At 38.9% G+C, this 20,618-nt stretch overlaps 1 long non-coding RNA gene across 1 annotated transcript in view; it reads right to left on the bottom strand.

The window, feature by feature from the left end:
- LOC112640790 (uncharacterized) overlaps window positions 1-20,618 on the bottom strand; it is a 115,904-nt gene that overhangs the window by 33,262 nt on the left and 62,024 nt on the right. The window contains exon 2 of the long non-coding RNA XR_007411424.1: window positions 12,530-13,087. This is a non-coding gene — a long non-coding RNA (uncharacterized LOC112640790). The remainder of the gene's footprint in view (window positions 1-12,529; window positions 13,088-20,618) is intronic.

Raw genomic sequence — 20,618 nt, 5'->3', positions numbered from 1 at the left:
TCTACAAAAAAACCTCTAGTACTTCCTAATACTGATAAATGAGCTCAGCAAGGTCACAGGACATAAATATACAAAAATCAATTATATTTCTATATCCTATCAATGAACATATAAATGCTGAAATTGAAAAGGCAGCACCGTTTACAACTGCTCAAGAAAATAAAACACCAGATGTAAATCTAACAGAACAAGGACAAGACTTACATGTTGAAAAGTATAAAACACTTATGAAAGAAATCAAATAAGATCTAATAAATTAAGAGAAATAACATATTCACAGATTGGAACACCAACATAAAATGGTGTTACTTCTCCTCAAATTGATATACAAGATTTAACACAATTCTTATCAAACTTAAGTAAGACTTCTTATAGATATAGACAAAACTTCTCCAAGATTTATATGGAAAGACAAAGAAACTAGAATAGTTTACAACTTCTAAAAAATAGGTTTGGCTCAGTCAGTAGAGCACCCAACTCTTGGTTTCAGCCCAGATCATGATCTCAGTGTCATGGATGGAGCCCCCAGTAGGTCTGGCTCCATGCTCAGCAGGGAGTTGGCTTCTTTCCCTCTCCCTCTGCCCCTCCCCTCACTTGTACATTCTCTCTCTCTCTCTCTCTCATCAAATAAATAAATCTTTAAATAAATAATAAGGTGGGAGTAATCAGTCTACCTGAATTGAAGACTTATAACATAACTGTAGTAATCAAGACTGTGTGGTAATGTTGGAGGGATAAGCACACAGATCAATGAAACATAATAGAGAACCAAAAAACAGATGTACACAATTATGCCCAACTGATTTTTGACAAAAATAGAAAAACAATTCCATGGAGGAAAGATTGTCTTTTCAATAAATTATGCCAAAGCAAGTGGACATCCATAGGTGAAAGAAAAGATAAAAGAAGAAAAGAAAGAAAAGAAAAAAAAGAAACTTGACCTAAGCCTTACCTTATACAAAAATTAGCACAAAATAGATCATGGACTTAAATGAAACACATAAAACTATAAAACTTTTAAAAGAGCACATATGAGAAATTCTTCAGAACCAAGGACTGGACACAGTTCTTAGGCATGGTATCAAACAAAAAAATTGGTAATTTGGACCTTATCAAAATTAAACTTTTTGTTTTGTGGAACTTTGTTAAGGTAAGCTATGGACTAAAGAAAAAATATTATGCTGAGTGAAGTAAGTCAGTCGGAGAAGGACAAACATTGTATGTTCTCATTCATTTGGGGAATATAAATAATAGTGAAAGGGAATATAAGGGAAGGGAGAAGAAATGTGTGGGAAATATCAGAAAAGGAGACAGAACGTAAAGACTGCTAACTCTGGGAAACGAACTAGGGGTGGTAGAAGGGGAGGAGGGCGGGGGGTGGGAGTGAATGGGTGACGGGCACTGGGGGTTATTCTGTATGTTAGTAAATTGAACACCAATAAAAAATAAATTAAAAAAAAAGACAATATCACCCAAACTTCTACAATATTTATAGTGTCTGACATTTGATTAAAAATTACCAGTGCTGGGATCCCTGGGTGGCGCAGCGGTTTGGCGCCTGCCTTTGGCCCAGGGCGCGATCCTGGAGACCCGGAATCGAATCCCACATCAGGCTCCCGGTGCATGGAGCCTGCTTCTCCCTCGGCCTATGTCTCTGCCTCTCTCTCTCTCTCTCTCTCTCTCTCTCTCTCTCTCTCTCTCTCTGACTATCATAAATAAATAAAATTTTAAAAAAATTACCAGTGCTCCCAAGAAATAGAATCAAAAGAATAAATAAACTACAAAAAAGTCAAAAAAAAAAAAAAAGAAAATATTTGCAAACCACATATCCAACAGAGGACAGGTATCTAGTCAGCAGAATATATACAGGATTCTCAAAACTCAACAGAAAGAAAATCCAATTAGGAAGTAAGCAAAAGATGAAAAGTCATTTCACCAAAGAAGATCTACAGATGACAAATAAATACATGCAAAAAGTTGGACACCACTAGCCTTTAGAGAAATGCAAACTAAAACGACAATGACTTATCACCACACACCTATCAGAATGACTAAAACAAAAAAATAGTGACAATACCAAAAGGCAACAAGGATACAGGGAAGCTGGCTCGTTCACACTTTGCTACTTAGAATATAAAATGATACAACTACTCTAGAAAACATTTTACCAGTTTCTTCAGAAACTAAGCATAGCTACCATGCAATCCGACAGCAATTGCACTCAGGCATCTAACCCAGAGAAGCAGACTTATGTGCGCATAAAAACCTGTGGATGAATATTTATTGCAGTTTTATTCAGAATAGCCTCAAACTGGAAATAACACATGGCACTTTATGTACTAAAATTATATACTCTTGGAGCTTTTTAGTTATTTGCTTCTGTGTTCTTCTACCCACCTAAACAATGACATGTTTGAGGTCAGAAGTCTTATCTACCTGTGGGGCATAATGTGGCGAGTTAAAGGATGAAACCTCTGGAGCCAGACAGTGGGAATCAGACCCCACGTGGTAGCTTTCTTGCCTTGGACAAGTTATTTGATTTCTCCTGTGTTTTTATTTTCTCATCTATAATAAGGATAATAATAAGACACCCTCCTGCACAGCACTGGCACGTAGTAAGCTCTCATCACGTACACCTGGCTTCTGGCACCTATCCCAGAGCCCAGCAAAGAGTAGGTGCTTTAATAAAGGTTCCAAAATGCTTTCCCCATAGCGTATAAATTGTTGCCCCTTTCTCTCCCCATCGCTAAAATCTAATCAAGTCCCTTACCACATCTCATCCTATAATAAACTCTGACCTAATAAATGAGATCATGTTTAACGTAGTTAACCCAATGCCTGACGCAAAATACTCAGTGATCATAGCCATGATTACACGGCTACAGCCTGTGACCTCCTTCACAGTTCTATCACAGGGGATCGCTCTTTTCTTGCTCTAATAATAAAGGATAAATCTTTAGCATAACATTTAAGGCATTGCAATCTGACATTAACCAAGTATTACCTACAAGAAAATATTCAGTAAATAATAGCCAAAATTTTACTGACTTTCTCGCTAGAGTCCTTTCCATGCCCTGTATCTAAATCCCATCAAATCACCATTTCCTGAAGAATCCAATGATTCTGTCTGAAATGTTCTTTCTCCTTCATCTGACTTATATTTTCTCTTCAACGAAGCCCCATACCATCATCTATCTCCACCCAAGCCCTGCCCACACATCTATCCATCTAAATCTGTCTTCAAGCAATGATTTATTATCTTCTTATGCGCAGGGTACAGCGTGGTGCCTGGCACATAATAATGCTCACTAATGTTTGTTGCATTGAATTGAGGAAGAGAGAGAGAATCACTAAAGTCACCAATTTTCAAAACTCTTGAAATCAGCCCTGGTTTCTTGGAAATGTAATCATTGTAATTGAATGCTACATGCAATGTTTGGTAAAGCGCTTGAGTTTCTAAGAAGTAGGACACTAACTTTTAAGACATTATTTAAAGAGTTGCCACATGAATTTCCTAGGAAACCATGAGTATGTCTCTAAGGGGTGTGTCCAAGCTGGGTATCCAAGGAGGTGCCACCACTGTGACCTTCCTCTCCCTGGTTCCCTGCCCCCAGGAGCACTCTTCCCAGCCGCCTTATCCCATTCTGCCCAAAGTTCCCAAACACACACATCTAGTCTCCATTCCCACTCTGTCCTTCCTACTTCTTCTAGCTACCTTCTTTCTCTTTCCCATCAGATCCGACTCCTAGGCTCCTGTTCTCAGCTTTTTTCAGTAATACTAACACCTTGATGACTAACGCAACTTACCATTTTTCTTCTACCCTTGTCACATCATTTGAGCACTTGAGCAGTTTGAAGTAATTCTTGTTTTGACTTCATAAATCCCAGCCAGGAATTTTACCTCACCCTTCAAATTACCACCACCAGATAGTGCCAATGATGAGAATATAAGCTTTACAGAACGCCAAGCCTTTGGCGTTTGTATAAACCTGACTTCATTTTCAAAAATTAAAAGAGTCTAATTAAAAGGGAATAAATTTGCATTCATTATATAATTGAATCAAATAACTCTTAGAGCAAAGATATCACTCTCAAGGTACATGAATCCACTAAATGCTTTTATTTATTTAGTTTTCTTTTTGGTAAGATTTTCTGACAAGATTTTGACAGAGGTTCCTAAATAGATTTTTCCCATCAGGATTTTCTCTGCAACTTTAATGAGCTATTTTTTTCATTAATAAGTCATTCTTTGACCAAAATTAATCTATACAGAATGAGGGTGCGCTTTCCCTAGCTGTTTTAACTTTTTTTTTTTAAAGATTTTATTTATTTATTCATGTAAGACACACAGAGAGAGAGGCAGAGACCTAGACAGAGGGAGAAGCAGGCTCCTTGCGGGGAGCCCGATATGGCACTTGATCCCCAGACCCGAGATCACGCCCTGAGATGAAGGCAGATGCTCAACTGCCAAGCCACCCAGGCGTCCCTGCTTTAACTCTTAAATACTGTTTCACCAAATCATCTCCCCACCACTCAGGGTATAGAAATATAATCAAATTTTAAAATCTATGCCTTTGCTTTCTTTTTTCTTATGTATATGATACCAAGTCTGATCATATACATACATTTTCCACCTGCAGCCTGAACAGACCTCACAGGTTCCCCCAACTCTTAACATAGAATTTCTACCCCTAGACAAAGTCTGTGAATGTCCTAAGGCCAAGGCCACTGATCCACTCACAACCAGAGCCTCCGAAGTGATCTATGGAGTGATGAGGACAACGCTTCTCTCCTACTTGGGTTAATTCTAAAGGTGGGGATCCTCACAGGTATTTCTCAAACTTCACCATTTACATTTTTAGTGAAAGAGATGTTTCTATTTTTACTTATGCTCTTTCCCTGTCAAAAGACCAACACTACACTTTCATGTTCAAAATCATTTTTCCTCTTCAATGTCTAAGACTTTATGAGTCAGCCAAGCGTGGGGTCTGGCTCTTTCTGCTTTTAGGATGAAGTTTCCACCCAGACAAGCTCAGCTTGTATAAACAGTTCTCTGAACTGCCCGGGCATCTCACCAGACCAATCCAGCACGCCTCAGTCCTGGAAGGAGCAAAGCTCAGGTTCCAGTTGATTCCCCACCACCTACTGGGACTAAGTGAAGGAATAGGACAAAAATTCATTGCATTAAAACCTCTTGCAGATTCTCCCATTTCAAAAGAGACCATTTGAAAATGAGAATACCTTCACCCAAAGAAACAAATGCCTGACAGCAAAACTTCCAAGAAGGGGATAGCAGGTGAGGAAATACATTTAGAGATTTTATATCAAAACTCCACTCTAACCAGGATTATATTGGCAGCCTCCTCAAAACATCCAGAGCTTTCTTAACTCCCAGACAGAATCACTCTTGATGAGCCTCATGGACCCACCAGCCCACCTCGTGCCCTGGATCCTAAGTAGCACAGGTGGTATCATGCCGTGTCTCTAGGACACTTAGATAACTGCACTCCAGAGCCAGCTGCCATCACAGGAAGCAAGGTCACACAGGTTTATTGTGGTAATTTGGGGACCCAGAAACAACCTGACATTTAACTTTTGCCACTAATTATTCTAACAATCAACCCACTGTTCTTTCAGTGCCACCTTGAGTTCCCTTCATTTCCATCCAAGCTTTCTTTTTGAACTAAAAATCATTTCCCACCTGACTTCTTTGGCTTTCTCTCTGTGCAGATTTGCGAAAATCTTTCCTCTGGATTTCTTTTATTTTTAAATCTATCTGAGGATTTTTGAAGTGTGTAGACAGTGGTTAATCATGAAGTTGTCAGATTGAGCATCTGCTCCATGTGGGGAAGGGAGAAGAGGAGTATTGACATTTTTAGGGTTTTATTCTGGGCTCTTTACACAGATGTAAAAGACTCACAACTTCCTTCATGGATGAGTTGTGTTGCCTTCATTTTACAGGTGGAAAAACAGAGGCACCAAGAGATGAAGGAATATGTTCAAGCTCATCTGCTCCTAAAGCACAGAGACTGGGTCTGAGCCCAGGTCTGTCAAACTCCAGATCCCATTCCTTTCCATATACAAAAAGTCTTCCATCAGTCAGAAAGAGAATTCTGTAGATAATTCTCTCCACCACCCGGCACACCCTGAATTTAAGTCTAGCAATTCACTTCCCAAAATACCTCTAAATAGATGTTCCAATAGTCACCATGTTAGAAGAGTATTTCTGCCTTGTATTTGTCTCCAAGTAGATATATCTATTTTGTCTCATTTGTATATTTTTTGTATCTCAGAGGTGCACTTTTAGAATTATTCCATACTTTCTTACAAAGTCCTAGCTTACAAACATACTTTCTCTCTCCTGGAGACCACTCATTTGGATGAAATTACTTGGGACTATTTAACCGAATTACAGTTACTGAAGTCTGAAATAAAACTTAAAGATTTAAATCTACAATCTCAAAAGACCTTGCTACCTGGAAAATTGTTCATTGTTACCTGGAAGAGTTCCTTGATAAAAAGACAGTTTGGGCAATATTGATTGGGGAAACCGTAAACCTTGACATCTGTAACAGTTTGATAAACGGCAATGAGGAGAAAATAAATGTTAATATAATTTTGTAAACACCAATCAGACATACGAGGTGAAGATTACATAGAGTCAAATATTTGTATAGAACATGCCTAAAATTCTGGATATTTAACTTTCCTCTGTAAACTCTTCTGAATTTTGATTTGTGTGGGCAGCACTGTTCAAGAATTCTACAAAGAAATACTCAACCAGTGAGGTCAGCCTTTGTTAAGTGCCTGAAAAAGAGAGAGAAAGAGAGAGAAAGAGAGAGAGAAAAGAAATGTGTATTAAGAATATAAATCACTGAGTCAACACCACCTAGAGAAAATGCAGCAGCTATGTAGAAATGCAACCAGACAATTTTGAAATCCAAGAGTAATTTACAACGTACTATCTAGTTACAGTAGCCTACAACAGCATCTTGCCTTACAAAGGGCAAAGCAGCCAAGGTCTTGATTTGGACAAAATTCATGTCGCCTGCTTTGGGTGGCTCCTCATTTAAACAAGTAAGTTCTGTAAGCAAATAAAATTTTTATTTAATTTTTAAAATGTTTTCTCTCGTTTCTTTAAGTTGGGAAATCTGTGGTACATCAGCATAGCCATTCTCAGTAAAAACGCCCCCCAATGTTCTCAGTTTCCCTCCTCTGGAAAATGTTCCATCATCTTCACGACACCAAAAACCATCTGCTGCTCCTACTACTATACTTATTAGCAGCATCCTTCACTTGCCACTCATTATACATTATCTTGTGTTACTAATTATCTTTCACAACTGATTATTTGTGTCTCACACATATGCAATTTGTCCACCAATAGTAGAAACAGAAGTTGTGATACATCTTTACATTCTCCCCAATGTGTAAAGTGCTGTTGTGTATGCAGTGGGTGCTCAACACAAACTTGCTGCTAAATACCTAGCACTGTTTTGTTTTGTTTTTAATTCTAACCAGGGTTATCTTCTTCAATAAATGTGAAATATTTTTGCTAAAATATTCTGCTAATCAGATCATTTTTTAGTTCATATAGAGATATCTTTATCACAGCATTATATGGATATAATGTCTAGTGCTGAGACAGTCACTAATACAATTTACAAGAAATATAAACATAATATGTAAGAATTCTAGAAACAAAATACCAGAATAGGCCTTGAGAGATTGTCAAATGATCATTCTGCCTCAGCATTAAATGATCTTTTAACCATTCATTTAAAAACACAGTATAAAGGCTATAACGTCTAAAATTACTTTTTATTCTAGCTTTGATGTACTTTAGATGTGATTCATTAATAACTCTAGTATGTTCCTTTAACTAAAATATTTTGGTACATATTTACTACTCTGTAGTTGCCAGATGACATTGCAGTATAAATCTTTTTAAAGCTTTGGATCTTCCAGGCATTGGTTCATTTGCTACTTTGGCAGATCTAACAAACATTCTCTAATTTTATTATTTCATTTCCTTTTCAACGATCCAATGCCTTTTATATTTTTTCATTTTGATATTTTGGTAGAAAATTTCAACTAAAATTCAGCATGTACTTAATTCTAACCTTGAATAACCCATAAATTAAATACATGATGACACTGACAAGGATCTCTGGACCTTATCCTAAATTCAGACATTCTTTGGAAGACAGAGGAGAGTATAGGTATCATAACAGTATAAGAAAATCATGACAAATAAGCTGATAAAGATTGAGATGACAATTTTCCAGTTTCTCAAATGTATCAACCCTTAACAACCGAAGATTATAAAGAACTTTGAATAAAAGCTGAATGTCTTCCACTACCTATGTCCATTTTAAACTGGAACTATATCCTAGTCTGTGGAACTGACACTCACTTTAACTTAAAATCTAATCTCTGGAGGATCATCCTAAAACTATCATGGAAAGACTCATAATAATGAGCAGGAAATCTGGCAATCAACCTGGTGCCTGAACCACTCTCCAAACCTTTAATATTCACTAGCCACGAGTCCAAGCACCATTGCTGAGAGAGGTTTATGGACCTTCTGCTCCACTGGAACATTTTGAGGTAAGCCAGAACTAGGAAGAACGTTATTGTTTGTGAGAGAACCTAATAGACAACTTTGAAGAAGGAAATCTGTTTTCACAAGTGAATTATCAACTCCTGGAGGAATTGAGACAAGTGACATTTTTAACAGAGGAGACATCTCCAGAGAAAGTCCCAGTGAGGAGAGGAACATAGCATGGACATGGAGGCAGGAGAAAAGTGGAAAAGGGGACTAAAGAACTAGAGAAAGAGACAAGGGAGGAGACTAAGACCAAGCCTGAGGAGTCTGTAGGAGGTAGGACAGGTCATCCAGTATCCCTACTTCCTGAAAGCCCTCTCCCTCCCCAATTCTCTCTCTCTCACACACACACACACACACTAACACTCTAAGAAGGTTAGGTTGGTTACAAAAGAACGTTGGTTGCAATAATCTCCACTGAGGTGCTTTACTAAGCAAGACAGAGAGGTAAAAGAACAATCCCTGCCCTGCCCAGTTGGTAGTGGAGGCTTAGTGGAGATGAGGAGATCAGGATAAGGAGCTTGGATTGACACCAGAAGATCCCTGTCAGCATCTTCTTATCTAGCGTCTGCCTCCCTGACAGATCGGAAAAGTCCCAGAGTACAGAGTTTTTGTGTCATGGTGGCTGGCCATGGCCTAGAAGGGAAAGCTGATCCTTAGGTGAAGACATCTGAGGGGGTGCTTTTTCCCTTCCCTCGTCTGGCTCAGAGCAAGGAAGACAGATTAATAGGGATTTCTCTTTCTAAAATCTTACTCAGACTTTCCTTTTCGGCAAATCTGCCAAAGATATTATTATTGCTACTTTTGTTACATAAAAGCTAGAATTGAGATATTCCAGATTTAACTTAAATGATTAAATGTTTATATTTCAGCACCCTCCTCCCTGAGAAAAAGTGATAGCTGAACTATAGTTGTAATATCCCCTCCAAAATGCAGATTTTAATGTAAATTAGGGGAAAACCTCCTTAGAGAACACAGTCAAAAATGGAATGGGTTGCCTTTAGAGGGACAGAAGTCTTCACTTCTTCAGGAAGAATCTGAGCCCTAATAAATTATTAGAGAATAGCCATGAATCAGGTGTTTTGTGTGTTTGTGTGTGTGTGTGTGTGTGTGTGTATGTGTGTTCAGAGAAAAAGAGAAATAAGTATGGCAAAATGTTAGCAATTATTGAATCTAAGTGAAAAATATATGTATGTTTCTTATTCTTTCACTCCTCTGTATGTTTGAAATTTTCATAATAAAACATTGGGAAAAATGTTATTCAATCTTGTGGACTTAACCTGAGCACTCCCAGTCAAATTATTACATTATATGATCAGTGCTGTCTTATGTTCTTTTCTCACCAAATATATTATAGGCATGTCTTCATACGAATCAATTTATGTTTACGTTATAGTTTAAAGTAGCCCATTGTTTTGCTTTGAATTTTTAAACCAGTCATCATTAGTCCTTGAAATATTAGGTAGTTTCCATTTGTTGTTATTTTAAATAAAGTAGCCATGAGCATCTTACTTACACGTCTTTGCTTCCATGTGATTACATCCTTAAATAATTCCTCAAAGTAGAAATATAGGGACTGGGGAGTACATGTATTTTACATTTTGAAACAATGGTTGCAAGCTTGTTCTTCAGTTCTTCATTGATTTGTACCAAGGTATATTCCCCTACAGCGTACTGAGAGGGTCACTAGCCTCAGTTTGCTAATTGGTTATTAGAAATTCTTAAAATATTTTCCATGATAAAATGGTAAGCATTCTTTTCATTTGCATTTATTTCATCATTGATGAGTTATACCTTATTTCATATTTTTAATGGCCATGTGTATCATTTCTTCTGTTTTTCTCCAGAAGTGTCCACTATTTCCTTATTGACTTTATACCTCCTTTATCATGCCTCTTATATAGAAAGCTTAGTGCTTTTTGTCATTCAAATTTGTTTACTGTGCTTTCTTTTATTTTTTTAAGGATAGATTTATTTATTTATTTACTTGAATGAGCAGGGGGAGGGGCAGATGGAGAGCGAGGGGCAGAGAATCTCAAGCAGACTCTGTGCTGAGCATGGAGCCCAACCTGGGACTCAGTCTCAGGACCCTGAGATCATGACCTAAGCTGAAACCAAGAGTTAGACACAACCAGCTGAGCCACCCAGGCACCTCTATTTATCATGCTTCTTTTTTTTTTTTCTTTTAAATGTAACTGTGTAACAGAAGGTTTTTTTTTTTTTAAGATTTTATTTATTTATTCAGGAGAGATACTGAGAGGCAGAGACACAGGCAGAGGGAGAAGCAGGCTCCATGCCGGAAGCCCGATGTGGGACTCCATCCCGGGACTCCAGGATCACGCCCTGGGCCAAAGGCAGACACTCAACCGCTGAGCCACCCAGGCATCCCTTATCATGGTTTTACCATGAAAATATTTTCATGCAACCAACTTGAAATTTTTTTTTCAATTTTTCTTTAGATGTTGGCTTTAGATGTCATTTTTAGAAAGTCTTATTCCTTGATTATGAAATTCTTCCTCAGATCTTCAACTATCATTATGCTTTTTTACATTTAAATTATAATTGCTCTGAAATTTAATTTGACATAATGTTTTGTTTTGTTCTGGTTTTCTCCAGACATGGAGAATAAGTCTTTTTCCTTCAGGGTTCCATGTCTCTCCTTATGTCGTTCACTGATACTTCAGGATTATTAATTCTGTGCCCTAATTCCATCTGCTCTCTACTCCTAAACGGACTTTCACTCTACTCCTGAACTACTTGCCAATATGGCCATTTGAATTCAGAAAGTACTCCTGACACAAATATTCATGCAATGATACTTAGGACATTCATACAAATTCCTCAAGTTCTGAAAAATCATTTCAAAACCATCCAAGTCTCCGTAAAGTATCAGCTTTCCTGCCACCCCGCTGGCAGGAAATGGTCTAAGTGTCTCAGCTCATTTAAGAAGCAACTTAAGTAAAAGGTAACACTTCTAGCTGTCTAAGAGTTTATCAAAGTCTCCTGTTCACAGAAAAGGACTGAATTTTCTCTTGTGCTGCTGCCACTTTACTTGATCCACACAGGTGACAAGTCAGAGTGTAGCATTTTCCTTACAAAGACGTTTCCTGTGTCCTCTGATCACAGACCTGACATTAGAAAGACAGTGAAACCTAAAGCCAATGGTGAAGAAAAGGAATCTGTCCCACTGTATTATCAAAAATTGGTCTCCTTTTCTCATTCAGGTTTATCCATAAAGGTTTTCTAATCACTTGGTGACAGCTCTACATCTGGAGCCTCTGTGTAGTTTGACAGAACTGAGGTGAGAGAAGGCATATTTCTGTTCCTACAGAATAAAATTCTGTATAAATAAAAGGAAGGCCCTTTCCCTTTTTTCCGTAGAATAGTCAGTGAGGTACTATGAAAGGTAGACTTTCATGAATCAAGCAGAATAAACTGAATGTGTTGGCTATTTCCAAATCACAATGGCTCCATGTTCTCTCTCATCTGAAAGCCAATAGTCTCTGCTTTGTATCAATGAATTTGTTTTCTTTTGAACTAACTATTGTAGGCTTCAGGTTAAGAAATTGCTCTGTGAGTATTAATCACAATTTTATTTCATGTCTTCCAAGCAGGTCATAACGTGTCCCTCCAACAATACTATCCCATCTCTCCCCCAGAAATTCCTTCAGGGAAACTGGCATCATCTTTCCATTTGTTAGTCTTTTGTTGTATTTTCTCCCCGTCACTGGAAGAAGGATGAAGTCATCTAGCTGAACAGGTTTATTTCTTCTTAATTAATAAAAAAAAAATATGCCAGAGGAGGCTTATTTTTTTCTGGAGGATCACTGTGAGCTGTGATGATTTACCGGTCTGTTATTGAGTATGTCACCTACGAAACTAATGCAGAAGGCACTAGAAATGTTGCCACAATCCACTCACCTGTTTGGTGATGGGAGCAAGTAGAAGTATTGTGAAACTTTAAGTGCTTAGTTTCTATGATCCAGTTGCATTCATGGAGTCACCATTTGCACCAGGGTCCCCGGAGGATAGGAAAGTTAGCATAAAGTAGGGTATCTCGTGATACAGTTTTTGAAGTGTAAGCTGTAAGCAGGTCTCCTGCAAGCTGTGCACCTGAACTGCTTTTTTGTGTTTGGTATCCACCTAAATAGTGTCAGTCAGACCATACTGAAGATTGGCAGTGATACAGAAGACAGGAGGTACCATACCTTTTGAAAAGCTATGATTTAGCCATGTGGAATCCACCCTGTCTCCGATAGGGAACTTGCAAGCTTTGGCAGGTCTTCCCGTGCTGGTCTGCCAGCCTCCACACATTATATTTTGAAAGCACTTCCTCCAACTGCCGCTGAGTTGGCAGGGTGGACCTCCTGTGGATCAGTTTTTCCATTCTCTCAGTCCTGCTCAGGCACGGTGTTCTGTTGTCTGTCAACTTTCTATTCTAGACCAGGCCCTGCCCTTGGCCTGCTAGAAACCTGGGAGCTGTTGGAAAAGGGAGAGCGCTGTTAATGGTACATACTGTACAGTCAGACATCTGAATCTTCCTCACCTCTCCAACCACATACCATTGGCTTTAGACCAGCAGTATAAGCAGGAACAGAGCAGAGGGGATGTGATAATTTGGTTTGTTTAAACCAGATTCTTTTACTGAATGTTCACTGGTCTCCTTATACATCTTGAACACATTTGATTGTAGCCAGAATCCCTTTTGGTCCTCGTTAAGCCCAGGGATCATCTCTCTAGACCTAGTCCAGAGCTATCAGTGACATCTCATGAGATGTCCTTTTGATACATCCCAGCAGAAGAATATTATTTTAGTCACCTTCTAAATAAAAAGCAAACTCAACAGTTGCTTATTGAGCACAGGCTCTTTGCCCAGCACCACCTAAAATACTCAAGATGGCACAAATGTGGCATAAGGCATGATCCTTGCTCTGGAGGTACTTAAATTCTGTTAAGAAGGAAAGTCCACAACCAGAGCCACGAGATAAAAAACTAGTAATGAATTAAATAGTATGATGTAGTTCTTAGTAATATGGATGATAGGAATGCCAAGAAAGAAAAGATATGAGTGAAATGGAAGTGTTGGGAACATACTTCATGAGGGAGGTTGACCTCAGAAGATGAATTGATAGTACTTTGCTTTGTAGAGAAAGTCAGGAAGTAGGAAAACTGAATGCACCATAATGAAATGCTTTGATGTTTTCAAAGGACAACTGAATAGGAAGTATCTTTTGCCAAGGAATACACTTATAATGATAAAAAAAAAGTTACTATTTAATGAAGAGCTTACTATGCAAGCAGTACATTGTATAATGTCATATATGACATAGTGTATAATGGCATTTAATCAACACAATAAACCCTGTTGCCATTATTAGCCTCATTTGAAAGATAATGAAACTGAAGTTTGAAGTAACTAAGTAGTTTGTTCAACAACACGGTAGGCAATAGTGCTAAAAACACAGGCCTTCTGACTCCCAGAACCAAGATCTAGACCAGCTTCACCCAGACCTCATGCTGTATTATGATCACCCACAAAGGACAATGCTTGAACCCTGGGAAAAAAAAAAAAAAAAAAGACCAGTCAGAGCCCATATTGTTTAAGATTCCTAAAACTTCCATCCTTAAATAATATACTTTGGAGAACCACAGTAGCAAAATCTACCTAAAGAGAACCCAAACTCATCTGGTCACAAGATTTTCATAGTGAATGGGCTATAGGACCCTACTGGTGAAGAACATGGATGCTGAGGCCTTTGGAGTTATAGTGCTTCTCACTATAGTCCAGAGCAGTCCCAGAATCTACAACATAACCTTGTGTTATTGGCAATCAAGAAAATTCCCTGAGTTGTGTAGGAACAACACCTACATAAGTCCCCACAAAGACCTTACAGATTCCTTAGTCTGTCTTAGAACCGATGCAAATATTTCAGGCCTGCCTACTTATGATTAGGCCCAATCTGGACCTCTCACACTGTTCTACTGTGGGGAAGAGCTCCTGGATTACCCAATACCTTGTCTATCTTTGACATAAACTTCAGCAAAGCCCACCATGGATCCATGGGTCTTCTCTTAATGGCCAAGTCTTAGTAATTTATTTATTTATTCAACAACTATTTATTGAGTGCCTGCTATGTGATAATCTCTGTTCTGCCAAGTGGTATCAGAAAAGGAGTCTTTCTTCTTTTTTCTCCTTTTGTCCTTCCTCATAGGAGTAGTGAGATATGTTGCTTAACCTAATATCATTAAAGTTATGTTGCGAAAGGTGCTCAGTATTACTGAGAAAAGACTGTTGGCTTCCAGTATTGCAATCTATCAACTACAGGGCTATTTCTTAGTTTTCCTAGAAATAAAACAAAAGTGAGTCCCATTGGCTTTGGAAATAGCTTGTGGGGGCAGGACAGAGCGAGGAATGATGGCAGAGGTTTATAAAAGAAAGGTGGGGAGTTGGGGGAACAGAAAAAGAGGAGCCTTCCAGAGCCCATCTGTTCTTGTTATCTATTGCTACATAAAAAGTTGCCCCAAACCTTTGTGACTTAAAACAACAATAACCATTTATCATCTCCCAGGGTTTCTGTGGATAAGGAATTCACAATGCTCATGGTGTCTGCACCTAAACTGGGAGACTAAAACGCCAGTCAGAGACTAGAAAACACCATTATGTGGCTTTCCCAAGTGGCCTGGGTTTCCTCACAACATGATGGCTGCGATCCATAGACAAGCATCCTGAGAGAGCGTGACACACACAGAGAGAGGAGAGAGAGAGAGAGAGAGAGAGAGGCAAGACTGTATCTTGTTTATGACCTAGCTTCAGACATCACAAAGTATCCACTCTGCCATACTTGATCAGAACCTAGATTCAAGTTAAGGACCTAAGACTCACTTCTTGGTAAGGGAAGTAAAAGTCATATTTCAAGAAGAGCTCATGAAACTGGATAAACATATTTATATGGCCACCTTTATAAAATGCAATCTACCGTATCAGCTACGGCTGAATCTGAGTGGACCACGAGATGATCAGTATGCACAGTAACCAGATGTTTTTGCAATCTCCCCTAAACCATGAGAATGTTGGGCATCTCTTGGAGGGAGAGTATCCCTACGTGCCTTTCCACATATTGTGGAATGGTGCTATTGTGCTGGATCATTCTATTATCAATAACACTAACCTGGAAACAAAAGTTGCCGGAATCCTCTTCCCTGGGTGGCCCAAGGTCAAAAGAGAAACTTGTGTGGGATTTAGTAGGTGGAAGTAAGGCAGTAGGCATTACTCTCTGAAAGCCATTGTAATGGGATATACTGAGGGGCAGAGTTGCCCAGCGGGCTCCACCCCATCTTTGTCCTGCTCCACTATGCATCCATCAATTCTTCCTCTGCTAACCCTGCGGACCGACGGTAGCCTCATGCCTACCACTAGATGCTTGGCTACAGACCCAGAGAGGCAGTAGTAGCTGTACCTACCAGCAGCTTTCCACAGACATCAGACAAGTTTCTGTTCTGATTCCTGCTTCAGTGGGCAGGCATGCTTAGCTTCTCAGATGTTCCTCACACCTTCACTTCCTCATCTGTGAAAGTGCTTTAAGAGGAAGAATTCGGGGACTCCTGGGTGGCTCAGTGGTTGAGCGTCTGCCTTTGGCTCTGGGATGATCCCAGAGTTCTGATATAAAGTCCCACATTAGGCTCCCCTCGAGGAGCTTACTTCTCCCTCTGCCTGTGTCTCTGCCTCTCTCTCTGTATCTCTCATGAATAAATAAATAAAATCTTTAAATTAAAAAAAAAAAGAGGAAGGATTGGTCACTCTTTTCTCAACCTCCAACTTCTTTATGAAGTTCACTCCCTCAGCTCCTCTCAGTTTTTTTAGTCTAATTCCTATGGTAAATCTCTGATTTGATAACATTCATGGTGGCTCTGCTTCTCTGGGTGAACCCTGACTAGCAGAGCTCCATACAGAAAATTCATGGAAGCATCTGGACCAGTGATATTGGCAGACCCACTTCCTGCCGGTTTAGACAATGTGAACACTGGGGCACAGCAAAGGCTTTTTCAAGCAATTGTGTGTGTCTATGTTATATAAAGGGCCAGGCCAAGTAGTGGAGTATTTGCTGTCTATCTTAGCCTTAAAGACAAGACATAGGCAGAAAATATTCAACATAGATTGAAAATAAAGATGTGTTAGAATTGTGTTCTCATGTATTCTTGCCCCCCTCAAAGCTAAGTACTTATATTAATATTGCAAGATGGGGAAATAATGGAGAAATTGAGCAGAATTGGGTGCATGATTCTTCTTTTTCCTTTTAATAATAAATTAATTCCAATATTTAAATTAAATTAAAACCAATATTTATTAGGAAACTCTTTTGCCCACCTCTGGCTAACTTTTGTCAAAGTTGAGCAAGGGGGATGAACAAAATATGAATCCTGTTCTCTAAGAACTTACAATCTAGTAAACGAATGTCTCAAATGTACATTTCTTTAATGAAAGAAGATTTTTTAAAAACTGCTATGATAAAAGTTCAAATGTAGGTAAACACAGTTTAGAACAAAAGAGATTGCTTCTGGTATGTTTCTTTCATATTTGAACAGAGCCATGGCAATCTAGTAATATGTTATTCATTCAACAAATACTTTATTTATTTAAATGTTTTATTCCAGGTCCTTTTACACCAACACATAATCATACCTTACATAAATGCATGAAGCTGTGACTTGGAAACCAGAACCTTTGTTTAGAGAAAGAGGTGTCAGAAAACTAAGTGAAGGCAAGGTGGTGTTCATCCTAGTAAACCGCCCTTTGGAGAAGCCATCAAGGTGTTACACCTCTGAGATTCATAATAGTCACAGGTAGAGAGAAGTCGTTCCTCTCTCCCTCTCTCTCTTTCTACCTCTCTCTTTATCTCTCTTTTTGATTAAAAAAAATGCCTTCATTCTGGGGCTTGAGGCCCTATGAAGCTAGGAAAATAAAGACTCATGAGGAAAGGAAGTATTTCTTGGCAACAGACTAATCTACAACAACATTGCACTCATCACCAGTGAGTCTTGAAGGTCACAAAACCACACCTTAGTTCACACAGCCATCTTATACCCAAGTGGAACAAGACACTGCAGACCTTGAGGAAATAACTTGCCTAACAAAACACGGCCAACAGTGAGTGTCTGTTAGAAAGCGCTTCCTCTGTAAGACGGAGACAACAGAAACAGAACAGCTTCTGTTCCAAGGCCTGGAGCCTTTTGTGAGAAGACATGCTCACTTTGGGGTTTTTTTGGTTTGCTTTTTTGTTTGTTTGCTTGCTTTGTTTTGTTTTGTTTTTTGTTTTGTTTTGTTTTGTTTTGTTTTTGCCTCTCCAACGTGGCTCCACTTCTGCAGGCTGAACCTGCTTGATCTCTGCCAGCAGCAAGAGCTGGTCCTCTCCAGGCATCCCCTGAGCACTCTGTATCATGGCTCCCTCCTTATAGTAATGTAGCAAGTTTCTACTACCTTCTCAGACTTCAACTAGGACCACACAGACTTACATCCTAGTCCTTCTTCTGTAGAAGTAGAACTGTTCTTCTTCAAGTAGAGTGAAACTCTTAACATGTCAAAACAAAGCCTGTCTTAGACTTCCTGAGAGAATGAGTAGAGAACTTAAGGAGCAAGATCAGTGACAATCAAGTTGTTTTTCTAGCCTTGCCAGAGCTGGCAAGAGAAGTGAAGAGCCTTTCATACAACTCTGCCTCAGGTCTTCTCCCCAAAACCATCATTTGACAGAATTGTCCTATCAACAATGGGCTGAGTGCAGGTGGCATTTATTAAATGAAACTATCTTAGAGGCAGTCCTGTCAGAGGAATTAGAACAAAATAAGGTCAAAGACAAATGACAAGTGCTCAAGCACACTGCCATTTATGTCCTTCTGATGCCCTCCAAGTCACTATATGCTCTGAAGCAACTAACATCAAAACCAGAGTATCATCTTGACTCCTTTGTTAACTGAATGCATTAGAAATCCAGGCCTGTAACAGTATATATTCCAAAAAGATAAATTAAATGAAAAATCAGTTTAAATTTTCCTTATGTATGTAAAGAATCACATATTGATTTTATATGACCAGGAATTAGACAGAAGAAGAGGAGATATTCATAGGTAAGAGAAATAGTTCTCAACCGGGAGCAATTTTGCCGCATACACCCCCTCCCCAGGTATATCTGGCAAGATCTGAAGACATTTTTGCTCATCACAAACTGGGAGGGACAGAGTTGCTCCTGGCATCTAGCGAACAGAAGCCAAGGATGCTTCTGGACATCCTATAAAGCACAAGACAGCCCTCTTCCCCTAACAAATAATTATCTGGCCCAAAATGCCAAGAGTTCTGAAATGGAGAAATCCTGGAGTAGAGCCACCAAAAATTATATTATTTTCAGCAATCATGAATTTTAAAATATAGTTTAACAGTTCTAATCTAATACTTTGAGCCTCTCCTCATCATTGCAAAGCCCTTGTCCTAACCATTGTACTGACAGATAATATACGAAAGACAACATTGAAATACAAAACTATGCTTACAAATAAGATAAGCATCTTTGTGAAGCAGAGCCAGACAGCAGTGTAAGTTGGAGAGTCTACTAGACTCTGGATACAGGTGCAGGCAGTGGCAGCCAGGAGTTTGGTCCCTATACACAATAAAGAAGGTGGGAAATGCAGCAAGTTTCACTGCATAAAAGCACGTTGTGAAAATAAGTTGAGAAAGGCTGTTACATACAGCTCTGTGATGCTATGGCTTGTAGGAAGCTAGATCCCCAAGAGACAAAGGAAACATATACAGACTCTTAACTAGGACACAAGTCTAGCCACACAGTGTTTAAGAATCTATGTATGATATCCTTAATATCACCATGGGACAGGAACCTGAGCCATCAGCTTATGACCTGGTTCTGTGTTTGGGGCTAAGGAACCACAGACAATGACTGCAAAAGCACTAGACAGCAGAGGGTAGGAGACAATAAATCTGTACATCAATTCCAAAACACATGCAAAAAATTAACACTGAGAAAATAACTTTAGAAAAAGTAAAACATAAATTCACTCAGAATTAGTGGTCCTCAATTGGGGATGATTTTGTCAATCGGGACATTTGGCAATGGCTGGAGATATTTTTGATTATTGTCTCAACTGGTAGGGGTAGAGGTGCTACTGGCATCTTGTACATAGAAGCCAGGGGTGCTACTGCACATCTTACAGTGCACAGGACAACCCAGAACAAAGAATGGTCTGGCCCAAAATGCCAATAGAAAAATCTACTGTAGAAGAAACAGACATTAATGAAAATGTATAAAGTCCTCAAAGAGGTCATTGAGGCAATAACATCCATTTTTAAAAATGGGAAGTTTTGAAACAAGTTCAAGAAATGGAATGAATGCATTAAAATCTGAGAAATGAAAAATATCAAGATTTAAAAATTCAAAAGTCTACTCAACATAGAAAATTAACAAATTAGTGTAAAGTGTAATATAAAAGTAGTACTAAAAAATTCACCAAAATTCCAAAAAGCAGTATGGAAATAATTTTTTTAACATGAAGAAGTAGATAAAGGACAGGAAGAAGAGATTAAGTGTCTCCAACTTCTAACAGTAATTCCAGGAAGGATGTTAAAGGCAATGGTGCCAATGCAATATTCATTTTTTTAAAGATTTATTTATTTATTCATGATAGACATAGAGAGAGAGAGAGAGGCAGAGACACAGGAGGAGGGAGAAGCAGGCTCAATGCCGGGAGCCTGATGTGGGACTTGATCCCAGGACTCCAGAATCAGGCCCTGGACCAAAGGCAGGTGCTAAACCACTGAGCCACCCAGGGATCCCCGTGCAATATTCAAAGATAGAGTGGATAAAATAGTTTACAAGGAAGGCTATGGGCACTGATTAAGAGAGCCCTCTAAGTACAAATAGGATGAACAAAGATAAATCTGTATTGAGATACATCAGAGTAAATCAGCACAATATTAATATGCAAAGAGAAAACTTGTAAGAACTGCCAA

This window comes from Canis lupus, chromosome 6 (genome assembly GCF_003254725.2).
Source record: "Canis lupus dingo isolate Sandy chromosome 6, ASM325472v2, whole genome shotgun sequence".
Taxonomy (NCBI): domain Eukaryota; kingdom Metazoa; phylum Chordata; class Mammalia; order Carnivora; family Canidae; genus Canis; species Canis lupus.
This window is presented reverse-complemented; position numbering and strand designations above follow the sequence as displayed.